At 44.0% G+C, this 15,711-nt stretch overlaps 1 protein-coding gene and 1 long non-coding RNA gene across 2 annotated transcripts in view; both read left to right on the plus strand.

The window, feature by feature from the left end:
• The window catches only part of CNGA4 (cyclic nucleotide gated channel subunit alpha 4), a 456,695-nt gene that overhangs the window by 79,430 nt on the left and 361,554 nt on the right, over positions 1-15,711 (plus strand). The window lies entirely within an intron of this gene.
• Positions 6,272-11,558, plus strand: LOC138528625 (uncharacterized). The gene is made up of 3 exons (XR_011284189.1): positions 6,272-6,405; positions 10,077-10,227; positions 11,070-11,558. It is a non-coding gene; the product is annotated as an uncharacterized lncRNA (long non-coding RNA).

Raw genomic sequence — 15,711 nt, forward strand, 5'->3', positions numbered from 1 at the left:
CCCAGACACCTTGATGTTCCGCTTGTTGGGTTGGTCCATGCCCTCCTCCATGGCTGCGGGCGCTGCTCTGTCACCGCTCACTTCCCACAGGCTCCTGTTGGGAGGCAGTTGGTCCCTGACTGTCCTGTCCCACGCTTCCCCGTCCACTCACTGCGCAGTCCACGCGAAGGGTAACCGGTGCCACGGCTTGCGTCACAAACGGCACGTGAGCAGTCCACAAAAGCCAAAGAACTACAGTACATGGATCTCTGCAAGAGCTTCGCCCTGACAGCGGCTTCTGCGTGTCAAGCCTCCCCTAGTAAAAAAGAAATCCACTTTTTGGATTGTTTTGGGATTGCTTCTGGCTTGTTTTCAAGCTGCAGATTTTTTTTGGATTTATTTTGGATTTTTTGGGGATTTTTTCAAGCAAGGATTTATTTGCCTTGGGTAGGAGGATTTATTTTGGAGTTTTACTGACTTGTTTCTCAGTAAAAACAATCCACTAACACTAATTGGCAGGCAAGCATTTCTAAAGGATTTATTTTGGAGTTTTACTGACTTGTTTCTCAGTAAGAACAATCCACTAACACTAATTGGCAGGCAGGCATTTCTAAAGGATTTATTTTGGAGTTTTACTGACTTGTTTCTCAGTAAAAATAATCCACTAACACTAATTGGCAGGCAGGCATTTCTAAAGGATTTATTTTGGAGTTTTACTGACTTGTTTCTCAGTAAAAACAATCCACTAACACTAATTGGCAGGCAGGCATTTCTACAGGATTTATTTTGTATTTTTTTAATCTTGTTTCTCAATAGAACCAATCCAGCAACACTACACATTTTTACTGCATTTATTTTGGATTCTTTTGCAAGCAAGGCTACATTGGAAGATTTATTTTTGATTTTTTCCAACTTGTATCTCTGTAAAAACAATCCAGTAACACAGGCACACATTTTTACTTCATTTAAATGTTGGAAAAATAATGTCAAACTGCACTTAACTAATTTCTCCAGTAAATAATGCCCAGTCGCTATCATTCAGGGTGTATCAATTTGCAGCAATGGGTAGAAGGAATGCTAACACCTCGGCCATCCCATCTCCCATCGCGCCACCTGACTCGCTGGATGGTGGCTGACTGTCTCCTGCCTGCCACCCGGTACAGCTGTACCCCTCCTCTGTGCTCCTCTGTTTACCACCCCTGGCTGTATATCTGTTCTGTTACGTTTGAAAAAAAAGAATGCACCCGCAATTACTATTTTATTTCTTTCTTTTATTTATTGGATACTTTGTAAGTCCCCTACACATAAAATGGTGTTTCAAGGCACCTCAAGACAAAATAAAGGGGGCAGGAGAGAACAAGGGAGAAAGATAACAACATTCCGGCTATGCCTTGTGACATTTGGATCATTGGCAGCAAACCATGCCTGAATAGCCTACTGTCTCTACCCCAAACAATAAATACTATGTATGGTACTCTTAAATAATTTACATTTCTTATGCAGATGTAAGTAAACCAAGCAGAAAAGAAGCAGAAAAGAAATAATATGATTACCAGGTGGGGCTAGTGGCCGGCACTTGCTTCTGGCAGGCACTGGGCCACGATGGGGGGTTAGGCCAGAGTCCTAGGTGAGGCTTGTGCTGGCCCGAGCTCCGCTGGGATCTCCTAGCTCTAGTCTCCCCACCTAAGAAAACACTCCTTTTGGGTTTAGCTTTAAAAATGCCATATCACAGTGAGAAAACATGTCCAAACTGGATGTACAATGTAGGCCAGTCTTATAGTCAGGCCTGGCCTAAGAGGTATGGGGGCCTAATTCAACATGATGGTTGGGGGACCCTTTGCTTACAATGCAAAACAGTCTGAGGCACCTGTGGGGTGCATACATCATAATGGAGAGCAAGAAATACAGCCATGGGTTAATAGCTGCCGATTTTCCCATTGCACTTGCACGATGCAAATGCAACGTGCCTGAAGATCCTCTGTCTGTTCTCCCTTGTCTTCTCCCCTAAATTGCACTGGTAAAACTGCAAAATTGCTGACGGGCCTATTTGCAGTGTCTCAACTGTTAAATGTATATTACACACTTACTGTGCCTCTGGAGACTATTATCGTCTCAGAATTTCAAGGTATACTAGACTGGGGGCAGCAAGATCAAAATGATTTTCCCATGATAAGACACTTTAGGGAAGTGGTGAAATCAGGATTGGAGTCCAGTCTTGCAATTAAAGTACTTAACCACATATCTTCCCAGCTACAGCTTGTGGACATGTCTGGGTTTTGATGGAGATGGCTTAAAAAGTATGCAAATCACATGATAAACCACGCTGACAAACATTTCCTTATAGAAATATGTGTAACACGAAAAAGAAAAAAAACACAATTTTTGTTGCCCCAACCCATCCTCCTCCCCATTTTCACTGGAAAGCTACAAGTACCAGAAGTAATATAAGCCCAATCTCCAAGTAAAAACCACTGAACAGGTTATCATGCCATGTTCATTCTAGAGAGGAGTGCCTGCTACCTTTTTTGTATTTTTTCAAGGAACTTGGGGTTGGTCATCCTCCATTACCTGGGAGAACACAGACGTGGACCCCTTGCTCACTGTGCTCAGAGAGGCACAGCTCCACCTCACTGATGGGACCCAACAAGGCTGAAACACGTGTATGGGGTTTCTGTTGGTACTCTTGTTCAAAGGAGGTTTGCCTGGCATTTTGGTGCTGTAGTGTCCTTGTGGGCGGGACAAAGACTGATATGCAAATGGATATTCCTCCTTTGTGAAAAGTACAGTGAGCAAAAAGTGATGGCTGCGGACTCTCAAGTGGGTAAAAACCATTGAACAGGTTATTATGCCATGTTTATTCTAGAGAGGTGTGCCTGCTACCTCTTTTGTATTTAAGCTCCATGGGGTTTGCAAATGTGATTAGACACACAACAAAATGTATTTTGTGGTAATAATATGGTCACCCACATTTAGTCATTGTTTGACTAATAAAGAGAATGCAATTTAACTGTGCTGTTCATAACAAAATGTGTTTTAAAAAAGAGTTTCTGAGGAGAGTGGGGTTAAATTTGCTGGGTATACACTCTGTTCTATGTATAGTTATGGTATTCTGTTAAATGTCTTAATTTTGACACCTTACCACAGCGTTTTAAATGAGTGCTCTTTCCTGCTTATTTAGTTGGGAGTCGGCTTGTTTTGGGCTTCTTTTGCAGGGTCATTTGGCTTTTTTTTCTCGGGCCTGGCAGCGTGGGCAGCAATGGCGGCGGAAGAAGAAGATACGATGGTGGCCGTGCTCCTTGTGGGCACGAAAAACGAGATAAATACCATACCAGAGGTAAGTGTGCACACGTTTAGGGCACCTTTATTTATGTGGATGTGTATCTGGACACAATCTGGAGCACTGCGCACTCCACGAATATCGAGGGGCATGGAGGGGAGATGCGGGAAAAAAATAATCTTATTTCAAAGTCATGCTGGAAAGGAAGGAGGCTCTGACGGACTTATTCTGTGGCCCGAGGGACTGCTGAGGGAGGGTTAGAGAGGAATTCAGGAGGTGAGCCCCGGAGCAGTGTGCTGATCGAGAAACAAAGTTCACCCGTCAACACAAGCAGGCGCACTCGCCATCTAGCCCAGCACAACTATGAACTGGGGATTTATGGCACAGCCGGTTCCCCGTATGTCTCCTTCTCCCATTTCCAGGGCAGGGCACAACTGTAAACATCTGTCTACTGGGCAAAAGAGAATGGCAGTTCAATCTCACTGCTGTCTTTGAACGCGAAGCTTATCCTGTGTCATGCGTTACTTATTCACTTCAAACTGTTCAGCGCGCCATTAAAACCATCTAAACGCTGCGCCTGAGGGTTGAACACTAAACAGTTTGGTACCACAGTGACCGGAGCTGGATCTTTGAAGAAACCGTGCATGTATTGTAAAAACACATTGCAAAATGTTGCGGCCATTGACCACAGTACTGAAATTGCCAGAATCAATGACCCTGTAGAAGGGTCAGATGGGGTACTGGGTGTCACTGCCTGTTGGATCAAAGGACAGTGGCTCAGAGCAGGCAGGCAGCACGTGCATGGTCGAGAAACCCAGGTCTAAAAGGATGACTTAAGAGACCATCCTGGAGTCATCCGATGATCATCAAACTACATTAGAAGTCATTCCCACATCATCAGAAGTCATCATGCTGTTAAAGTCATCAGCAAATGTCTCAGAATGGTGGGTGATGAATTGGGGATGGGTTTAGGATGACTTGCTGATGATGCCAACATCATCCCTATTTTAGAAAACTCTTTGTTCCTGATGATTTTAGGATGACTTGCCGATTACGTCAAGAGCATCAACAGGTTTGCCCCAGATGATTCTGGGATGACCTGCTGATTACTTGAAGAGCATGTTAAGCCCTGATGATTTGGGGATAATTCTGGGATGACTTGCCGATTACTACAAGAGCATCACCATGAAACATGTTTATGTATCGCAAACTATTCTTAAAATTGGGCTTTTTTCGCTGCCGGCTGTCCCCGGGATAACCACAAGTTGGCGCCCCTGGTACTGGGTGCTGCACCGGGAAACATCCAAGATGTATTGAACATGTAAAACAAAACGTTTCATGAAGTAAAATATTTCCTGATATTTGTTCAGATTCAATATAGCCTGCATACGAAAGGAACACAATTGTAAAAAAAATAATACTTGTTACTATTTCAGTTCGTGCACACCATACTCATGTGTCCAGCAAATGGCAGCTTCTAAATACGTTCAGCACTATGACTATTAAAACACTATTTGAAATGCATACACAGCCAGTCTTACTGTTTTCGCTTGTGCAACATATAACCATTGTCCCCATTTGTACCCTGTACATCAAATTATATATATACTGGATAAGTGAACGAACTTGCTGTTGTTTGATGGGCTGATTTCCTGAAATGGCGTACGACCACAATATGTATATATATATATATATATATATATATATATATATATATATATATATATATATATATATATATATATATATATATATATATATATATCATGGCCTGCTGTAGCGGCCATGTAGTTATGGTTAAGTTGCTAAACCCATAGGAAATTAACCATAACGTCCCCTTAACAATGTTTTTTATTGAATGAATATATATATATATATATATACACACACACACACACACACACAGCACTGTGTAATAAAAATGCGTATCCGGGACACACAGATCGTTGAAAACGTGTAACTGTCCTAATTTTATGTTTGCATTCTGGGACTTGTAGTCTTGCCGTTGTAATGGCGCTACAAATCCCGGAATACAAATAAAAAAATATATAGGCATTGCCCTGTAGGCCAGTCCAGGCCTGGCAGCATCCTGGCAATGTAGACATGGCTCTCTTCATATGAAATCGTGCAGGTCAGGGCATGGGACCATTGGTGGAGGGCTTTGCAGTTCCCTCACTGGGCTGTCTCCATGTAGCTTTCATCTCGGGTCAGGTTGCCTTGGCAGACCTGCTGGGCTGCAGGTGCTCCATTTTTAAAATGTAAACTGCTTTTCACTTTACCGAAACATGGGCCCAATTCTGAAGTCCATGTAAAATTGGAAAAGTATTGTTCCTTGGTGGAACAACACTTTTCCTAAAAGCACCGTATTCTGTGACATTAAGAATGTGGGGGTACAGACATCAAAGCTTCCAGTGTCCCTAATATGGCCTGACAATGGCCATAGTGCCTCTGAGGAGTGCAGGACAGGCACTGCCTGGGGATTCTCCTTGCAGAGCGCGAAAAGGAGTTAAAATACGGTGCCTGTGAGGTATCGTTAACATCTATTGTGCAAGTCTTTCCTATGTAAGCTGCACATTTCCCAGATGGCTGTACCACTTTTCTGATTTACTGAAAGCATAAAGACACTTTTGTAAGTCAGAAATGGCAGAGTTTTGAGAAATGCTCAGAAATTAGAAAATGGCAGTTTTGAGAAATGTTCAAAGTGACACCTGAGAGAATTGTGTCTTTATTTAAAAGTTTTCAAGCTTCAGATTTTTTTTCCATTTATTTTGGATTTGGGGGATTTTTTCCAAGCAACGATTTGTTTGTCTTGGGCTTCAGGAGTTTTTGGGATTTTTTTACTGACTTCTTTCTCAGTAAAAACAAGCCACTAACACTACTTTTTATTTTAACTTAGTATATGTGTGTTTTCTCTATGTTTCTGAATTGTGCTGTTTCTTACTTTTGAAACCCACTCATGGCGTTTACATGTGCGCTTGCTTTTTTCGGTTAATTTGGGTGGGTCAGCTTGTTTTGGGCTTTTTTCGTACGGCGATGCAGCGCGTTTTTTCCTTCCACCTGGGAACACTGGACACCAGCTGAGCAATGGAGGACGAGATTCGAGCGTGGATCATGCTGCTGGGATCGATAAACAAAGCCAGAATCATTGGGTAAGGAGCTGATGTACACGTTTTAGGCTTTATTTCAGAGTGAGCCTTTTGCAAAGTGAGGAGTGTGTCTCTCGGGAGTCAGACAGGTTGTGTTGATTTATGAGGCAGACTCTGCCTTTGTAGTGCGCGCTCCCCACGTCCAGCGCCCCCATCCGCCTCCTTGGACCAGCGACGCCATTTCTCCGTGAGCCTCCAAGCAGTGAGCACTGTTGCAGACCCTTGGTGTATATCATATGTTCTCCTGCTAAAGGCCGGCACAGTGCGTTTATCTGCAGGACACCGGGATGTTTTCCTTCCCTGGATAACAGGCTGCTGGCACATTTCATTACTTTCACACGGCGCAGCTCTAACCTGCTTTAAAAGTGATATTCAAGCAGGCTAGAGCTTTACAGGAGAACATATAATATACACACGTGTCTGCAACATTGTGCTCCATTGTTTTCATACGACTTCAATGATCCAGCGTCATATATGCCAGCTATGGCTTTTGGGAGTTTCAGTCCAAAACACATCAACGTACCATGCAGCTGCAATTGTACTCGGAGCTGGGATTGGGTGTATGTGTATCATAGGCAGTGTGGGAGGGAAGGGGTGCAGTGGGCGCGCCTAGACCTACTGCAATTGATTTACTGGCACAACTGCACTTTATCACAAAACCAGCTGAGTTTTCGGGAGGGGCCAATGTATAGGACATGACGCATGGGTGGCACCTCAAAGAAAAGGAGCCTACAGTCGTAAATCCTACTTTGGAAGCTGTGCAGTTAGAGCAGCATCTGTGGGGTTCGATGGGGGAGCTAATTTAATGAATATGTTGACCCAACTGTGCATTTTGAAAGCTCACTGAGGCCACGACTGTGTTCAAAACGACCACATCCCTTTCAATTTACCCGCATTTGGCTGTCCTCTAAGAAATTCATACAGATTAAGAAAGTTCGTGCATATGTAGCCCCTTTTTCCCCAGGTCTAACTTGGGAGCCTGCACTTGAATGGGACAATAAGTGGGGGGGGGGGGGTGGTTTGGAAAGATAGCCACAAGGATAACCTGAGGCGTTTCACACAGTACACATTAGCTCTACATCGTGTGCCATCATCTGGGTGTAGTTGGTCACAGCTGTTTCACTGCATTTGGTGAAAGGCCGTTTTGCCAGGTTTTTTTGCTGCATTTTTGTTATGGGGTTTGGGGTAGGGGAAAATTAAGTAATTGTGGGTGTTGGGAGTGCGCCCCCATAGATAAATGGGGCAAAATGGGCAGGCGCCGTGGTGGTCCATCTCCCCTTGAATCATCTTTCCCTTCCCTGTTGATGCTCTACATTCATGGCTGCCTCTCCCTTGCCAGATGCCTTAGAAATATTGCCTTCTGCTTTCCTTAATCGGCTGTTGCAAGACCCCCCCCTGTGGCATGGAACATGCACATTCGCAACCACTGGAATGTAAACATGTCTGTCTTCAGCACTTAGCAATGGCTGGTTTGCTTTCGTCTTTGCAATTTTTTTTGGCAAATGGCCTGAACGATGGCACATGAATGCGGTTGCACATTGATGGTGCCATTTCACGACCAGGTCCATTCCACTGAATGCCCAGCACCTCTGAAAAGCTGGTGGAGATGATTGATCAAACCGCAGTCGCTTTGACATCTGTGCAGAGCCTGCTGACGCAGGTTCGAATCCCGGCAGCCCCAAACTCAGCCTTTTATCCTTCCGAGGTCGATAAATGAGCACCACACACCGTGGGTAATAATAAGCAGCACTCGGATACCTGAGGGTTCGTAGCACTATATAAATGCTAAATTATTATTATTATTATTATCCTGGCTCAGTTTGTTGGATCAGCCTGACAAAAGCACAATGTTGTATTTGAACAGCAGAAGTAGTTATAAAGCAACATACATTTGAGTAAAATGGTTATTCTTTAGGGCAGGGGTGCACAACTGATTTTGACAGTTGGCCAAAAGTACCTTACATGATGGCTATAGTGGGCTGAAAAGTAAATGTGGGCGGGGCGGTAGGCGCAGCAGGCGTGGCGGGAGGCTTGGCCCCACCCCTCAACCAAACACTATGCCCCATGGCGCTCAACCAAACACTATGCCCCATGGCTCCCCCACCCCTCAACCAAACACTATGCCCCATGGCCCCCCCACCCCCAACCAAACACTATGCCGCATGACACCCACCCCTCAACCAAACACTATGCCCCATGCCACCAAGCATGCACCATGCATACATACTCATACAGACCCAAACCCCCCCACACCCAACTCGGCACACAAACTCACAAGCATACACCAATACACTATGCACCCATACAGACCCGAACTCCCCACCCCCCAACTCGGCACACAAACTCACAAGCATACACCAATACACTATGCACCCATACAGACTCGAACCCCCCCACCCCCCAACTCAGCACACAAACCCACAAGCATACACCAATACACTATGCACCCATACAGACCCGAACTCCCACCCCCAACTCAGCACACAAACTCACAAGCATACAGACCCCCAACTCACCATACAAACTCGCAAGCACATTCAGGCAGTCGCGACACACACTCCCCCTCCGCATCTCAACACACACTGCACTTGCACACAAACACATTCAGGCAGACCCGACACACACCCCACCGCTGCATCTCAACATACACTGAACTTGCACACAAACACATTCAGTCAGACCCGACACACACACCCCCTCCGCATCTCGACACACACTGCACTTGCACACAAACGCATTCAGTCAGACCCGACACACACCCCAACCCCGCATCTCAACATACACTGAACTTGCACACAAACACGTTCAGGCAGACGCGACACACACCCCAACCCCGCATCTCAACATACACTGGACTTGCACACAAAAACAAACATTCAGGCAGACCCGACACACACCCCACCCCCGGATCTCAACATACAAGCAGCACAAAGATCCAACAAACACACACGCTCGGAAGACAACAAAGACTTTCCTAATGGAGGGGGCCGATGCTGCTTGCCGGCCGCCCTCCATTAGGAAAGTCTTTGTTGCTGGCGGGCCGGACAAAACGGCATGGCTGGCCGCAACTGGCCCGCGGGCCTTATGTTATGCACCCATACTTTAGGGTATATCCTACTTTTTTCATCTTAACACTTCCAGACTTGTTCAGTTGCTTCGTTGAACTGCTTTGTGGCTGAAGGCAGACCTGGTTAAGACATTTTTTTTATCACAGCAGTAGTGGGTTTACAACTCCAATTAAGTAATTAACTCTTAGAATACTGCTTTGAAAATCACAGGCAGGCACTTTAAGCGCAGGCACTTTAAGCGCAAAGTCTGATAAGGCTTGATTAAAGTGAGCTCAAAGTTCCCATAAGGAGGTATTTTGGGAGGGGCAGGATCTGGGTGTAAATGGCCATAGGGATTAAAATGACCATGGGCAGTCAATATTTCGGCAAATAACCAAACGCCTACTGGCTTTGTGTGCCTAGGTGTTCACCATTTCAGAAGTTCAGGTAAGACTGGCACCTGCCCGAGACACTTCCATGGGTGGGTTCCTAACAAACTTCCTTACTTGCTGGGCTGTGTCTGGGTACCCATCTGGCTCCCTGCGCTGGTTCCGGGTCTTGGTAATTGTCATTAGAATGCGTACTGTATTAAAATGTGTAATATTAATATTTGTGCTATTATTTCAGCATACTGGGACACAGTGGATTCCTGTCAGCAGGTAGCAGTTGAGCACTGCTTGGAACTGGCCGTTCAGTGGATATAGAGGAGGCGGACAGGAGCCACAGAAAAAGTTTTCCCGATACAAATCCCAACCCTGGTCCATCAACTGCATCAGAGGTAAGTGCCATTGGAGTTAACCAAAAGTTGGTTTGTGCCCTTATGAAATAAATAAATGCTTTTTCTCTATCCAAATACTATCGGTTGTAGGCTTCTGTGTCTCCACCCCAATCTCAAACCCTCCTCCCCAACATTCCTATGAAGCCATAGGGCTTCTAGACGACTGTGTCAGAGGGTGGGAAAAGGTAGCTCAAATACTGTGGCTCATGTATTAACCGGTTATTGTCCATCACTCATTATATGCCCACATGCAAACATATTGCTTTGTCCATTACTTATGACCCGTTAAGCTTCAAATGTCATAGTGGTGTCCTATGTTATTTTTTTAGATTGTTACAAAAGCAAGCACGCACATAGTTAAATTCCCATAGGTATATAATATCGGCATCAGTTGGCCCGGGAGCCAAATTTAGCTCCTGGTAAGCATGGTGTAAAGCTAACCAGGCTCTTCAAGGCTACAAACGGGGCTAAATAGCCCCCAGCTCCGCTCAATTTCAAACCCTGTGTATTTGTTTTGCTTGTATGGCTCCTTTACCAATGCACTGTCCATGGGGGAAACACGAGATTGGTAATTTCTTCACAATATACCAATTATGGAAAGAAGATAAACGGAGAGCCACTTCCTGGGGAAGTGACACTAATCTATATTAAATTCTAAGGAATTGCCATGGTTTCAACCAGATTTACAGCTTTGAGAAATGTAGTAATTCGAATTACGAAAGCACATTAGAGGGTGTACAGTGAAAATTGCCTATGCTTTATTTCTCACAGCCATGTGTCAACCAAAAAGTACTTTGCTTGCTCTTTTCAAACTTTTTACACAAATCTTTTTTGCGTTTCAGAATGTATCCATGTTAAAGCCAGGGAAATGGGCTTTCCAGTACTCTCTGCATCCGAGTGCAGAAAAGCCCTCCAACACAAAATTGGGAACTACCGGATGAAGAAGGAGCCAAACCTCGTCTTTTCTACACAAGTGTAGTTCCACATTCCCTTGCTCTTTTGCCTCGTCCTGGATACTAGTGTGACTCCCTGGACTGGTTCTCTTTCCCCTCTCAACCTTGCTCCCTGGGCTGGTCCCCACCGGACTCGCTTGCTCCCTAGGCTGGGCCTGTATACTCGTGTGACACCCCTGGACTGGTTCCGTGTCCCCTATCACCCTTGCTCCCTGGGCTGGACCGAACCTGACTGGTTCTGGGTCCCCTCTCACCCTTTATTTTTAAATTGTGAAGCACCCGTGTTTGGGATTGCTACAGTTGTGTTTTTGTGCTATGTACACAGTGTCCGATTGAACCTCTGCCTCTTTTTAATAAATATAGTCGGGGAAAAAAAAACGTGTCGCTTCTTTTTAAATATAGTTTATATGCCATTACATGGTCTTGACTTTCATGGCCATTTTACCTAAATGACTGTGACCTAATTAGTCATCACTATTGTTCTAAAGGCAATTCAAAATGCAACTCTCTGAAATGGGCAGCAATTAAGCCACAGTGACGCTTTTAAAGCCCAATTCAACAAGGTGCACCAAATGTGTTTTTAAGCATTTCTTTTCAGGATTATAGTAAACATTATTTTTGTTAAAACTCCTAAATTTATTTCCAGCTCATAAACCGAAACAATGCCTATATTGTTAAAGAATATTTTTGGGATTGCTTTGTTGTTTTGATTTGTAAAGTATTATTTGGTGACTACATTAATTGCTTTTGGATTTCAAAAGGTTTATTTGGGGATTGCATTGCATTGCTTTTGGATCTCTACGAGGGTACATTTAGCCAAAAGGAAGCCAGATGTAATCCGTTGCTTTTGTATTTATTTAGGGATGGCACTGCTTTAGGATTTTTATAGGATTGTTTGGGGATTGCATTGTTTTGGGATTTTTGCTGGATTGTTTGGGGATTGGATTCTTTTTGGATTTTTAGTGGATTGTTTGGGGATTGGATTGTTTTTGGATTTTTAGTGGATTGTTTGGGGATTGGATTGTTTTTGGATTTTTAGTGGATTGTTTGGGGATTGGATTGTTTTTGGATTTTTAGTGGATTGTTTGGGGATTGGATTGTTTTTGGATTTTTAGTGGATTGGATTGCTTGGATTGTTTTGGGATTGCATTCCACTGAGGATTGCTAATTAACATATTTCAGGGTGCATGAAGCCAAAAAGAAGCCAAAAGCAATCCTCTCAGTACAATGGGAGTTTCTGGAGTTAAATAGGATTTAAAGAGGATTTAAATGTTTGGGAAAATCCAGTAGCAATCCACTTTCAATCCAGATTTTTTTGGTAGGGTCACTTTGGGATTACGTTGAACCACTCGAACGTGACAGTGTTGCCAACTTAGCGACTTTCTCGCTATATTTAGCGAGAAAGTATGCCCCCCTAGCGACTTTTTCATTGAAAAGCGGCTAGCGAGAAATCTAGCTACTTTTTTCAATTGGTTTGGAGACTTGCTCATTTATGCAAGTTTCCAAAACAATTGAAAAAAAAGTGTGGTCATTCTCCCGTTTTCTAACGGGAGTAATGCAAAAACACACTGATAACGTAAAAGGGAGGTGTTAAAAGGGGAGGGGGCCACAGTAAAAGCCATAAATCGCAGGGGGAAAGTGGAGGTAATTGTGCAAATTAGGCAGTGACGTCATCTAGCTACTTCTGGCGACTTCTAGGAGAGCCAATAGCTACTTTCTTCACTGAGGAGTTGGCAACACTGGAACGTGAATCTTTTTTATTTAGTTGATGGGTGGAGTCGCATTGACACAGTACCATTGTCCATGCAACCGCTGCCAATGAAATGGCCCACAAATGCGTGTTTAGCTATTTGGTGCAGTCGTGGGCATACAAGAAGCCATTACTATCTGGGCACCGGCATCAGCGCTAATAGGATTTAACAAGCAGTGCCTGGCTGTCTGCACAGACGTTGGGGGATGAGCTCGAGCCTCGAACACTGTAGTGCAGGCAGACACAATGGCGTTGCCCGCTGCCGAGGCAGGAGCGTGCGCTTTGTTTTAAGTATTTAAAATGCAGATGACACAGCTCAGGGATTGCTACGGATTACAACGCTTACACTAGTACCAAGGACACCGGACACAAGCTCTAAACCAGACTCTCAATGCGGCAGGGAAAAAAGGTTACCGTGCCGAAAAAAAATCACATACTGCAGAACCAATCACAGCCTACTAACATACAGCATATCCAATCAGGAACGAACAGCAGAAAACACTAGACACCCACAAGCAAGTAGTGGACATTTTTTAACAAAACGTAATTATTACAGTAATAATTGTTTATTTTAAATACAAAATACATTAAAATGTGTAACATACATTTAAATCTGTAGTACATATTTTTTAAAGCATCAGTCTACTCAAATAACTTCACCACACAGTAGAAAATCAGCCAAAGAGTGCACAAAGGGGTGTGTTTTGCCCACAGATGGGTGGACATGGGAGGACAATCCTATTGATTCAACTTAAGAGATAGGCGTAAATGGGTGCGACACACAGGCCAAACAACACATATCCATCCTCATATGCCAACCTGCATTGAAAAGCATTACAATAAACCTGCATCCGAAGCCCCTATTTCAAGCTCTCATGTTAAAGCTCTTATTTTAATGACCATACTTTCGGCTTTATAGGTAGCGCTTTCAGCGCCATCTAATAGCCAAAACTAAAAAAGGGCAGTGCCCAGGGCGCCCAATAATAGGTGCCTAGTTTCCCAATATAGTGCTGCCTGTACCTGCATTACACAGGCTGCAGGAAAGTGCTTGCAAAGTATCCCGCCCAGTGGAGAAGCAGTCTGTTGTTTTAATACTCATGTTCTTTAACTTTGTGCAGCTTTTGTTCAGTGTTGACTGTCTCTTTGAGAGCGTTTCGGTGTTTGCCATTTTACTGTCTGCCTCATGAAACGCACATGAAATATGGTCATAATTAGTGCCCTAGTTGCAATATGCTAGTGCCTAGAGGGACTAATGGCCGCTATATTTTAATTGAACGGGGGAAGTTGCATCTAAAGAGGCTAGCTGGGCAGCTCATATTGTCGATTTACTCCTCAATTAACCAACAAAGTTTAATGTTTAATTAAGGTTTGGGCTTGCACATTCCACATCCATGAAAAATCTGTATGTTTCAAAATCTAAAGTACGCACGAAAACATCTTGTGTGTTTACATATATCTACACATGTACATGTACAGTGAGAAATTGTGCTTTTTTAGATCAGTGGAAGATGCTGTCTGAATCTTCTAAATAGGATCAGTTTGGAGTTACGGTAAATACCATGAGTACACAATACTTGCCTGTTGGATATCAGATGTGCACAGTACTCCTGATTGTGGTGTGCATACTGCATATTAGAGTGTGCTGCTACATCACAACAGGGTGATCTTTAAATGGGCCTGATTAGGCGGTTTGGCAGTGAAACTAACAATCAGAAGGTGGCTTTTGCAGGCGAGGCAAAGCAAGTGTACCTCAAGCAGGACTCCACAGTTGAATATGCAAAGGGAACCTACAATGCGGAACTGAGACAAGTGCACATCACACAGGGGGGGGGTACACCCACTGAAATGCTGAACAATTACCCTCCATGCAAGAATCAAACATGCTTTTAATTCCAAACAGAGCACATCTACTGCAGTGCTGCAAGGTGTGACCCTGTCAAGGGAGAGGGGTGGTACCTGAATCCCTGTTATGCCGTGACTGTGTATAACAATGGATGCTCTGGTCTCTGAACCGGGGCCTATCAGCCCCTGTCCTGGCCAGCTCTCTATTCTCTCAGGGAATATGAAGACCAGCCTGCACCAGACTCATCATTGTTAGGGAGAATTCTCCAGAATGGCTAATTTCCCTTACCCGGTGAGTCCCTCAGCAGCTTTGCTGGATTTCTAGGATTTATTTTTTTCACCTGGTAAGAGTGTGAGCCTTTTTTTTCCCACTCTTGCATGCGTTTTGCTGTGTGTTTTACATTTTTGTGTTCAGACTGTGGAGTCTCACCTACTCCATAGGCATCATCTTTTTACTGTGTGTCACACAGCACCTTTAGTGCAGTGACACAGGGTTGTCTTTTTAGACTTCCCACTTTAAACTCCATTTTCTGGGACTGACTACTGTCTCCCAGAACCTTTAAAGTTGCCATTGACTTTAGTAGTCTTTTGAAATTTACAGACCCAGTACAAACTATCTTCCATAGAGTACTGGAAAGGGTTAATATATATCCCTTTTTGTCTGATTCTCATGGAACATTATTTTGTTCCCCTTTCTCTAAGATTTGGCTGGTGGCAGTGGTATCTACCATTTTTATTCTACCGTGAGTTATGAAAATAGCCTCGGTACCGTTAGAGGCTATGGTGGTAGCCTCAAACTCTGACCCGCTGTACCCCTTTGATTTTATTTAGATTCCGGTCGGGTTTATTCGCCATTTCTTTTTGTAAAGGTCTTTCTTGTGTTTTACTCTACGCGCCAAACCATGTTTGGTTCATTTCTTCACCGTCCTTTGGCGGGCT

This window comes from Ambystoma mexicanum, chromosome 7q, assembly GCF_040938575.1.
Source record: "Ambystoma mexicanum isolate Mex_15411 chromosome 7q, UKY_AmexF1_1, whole genome shotgun sequence".
Classification (NCBI taxonomy): Eukaryota; Metazoa; Chordata; class Amphibia; order Caudata; family Ambystomatidae; genus Ambystoma; species Ambystoma mexicanum.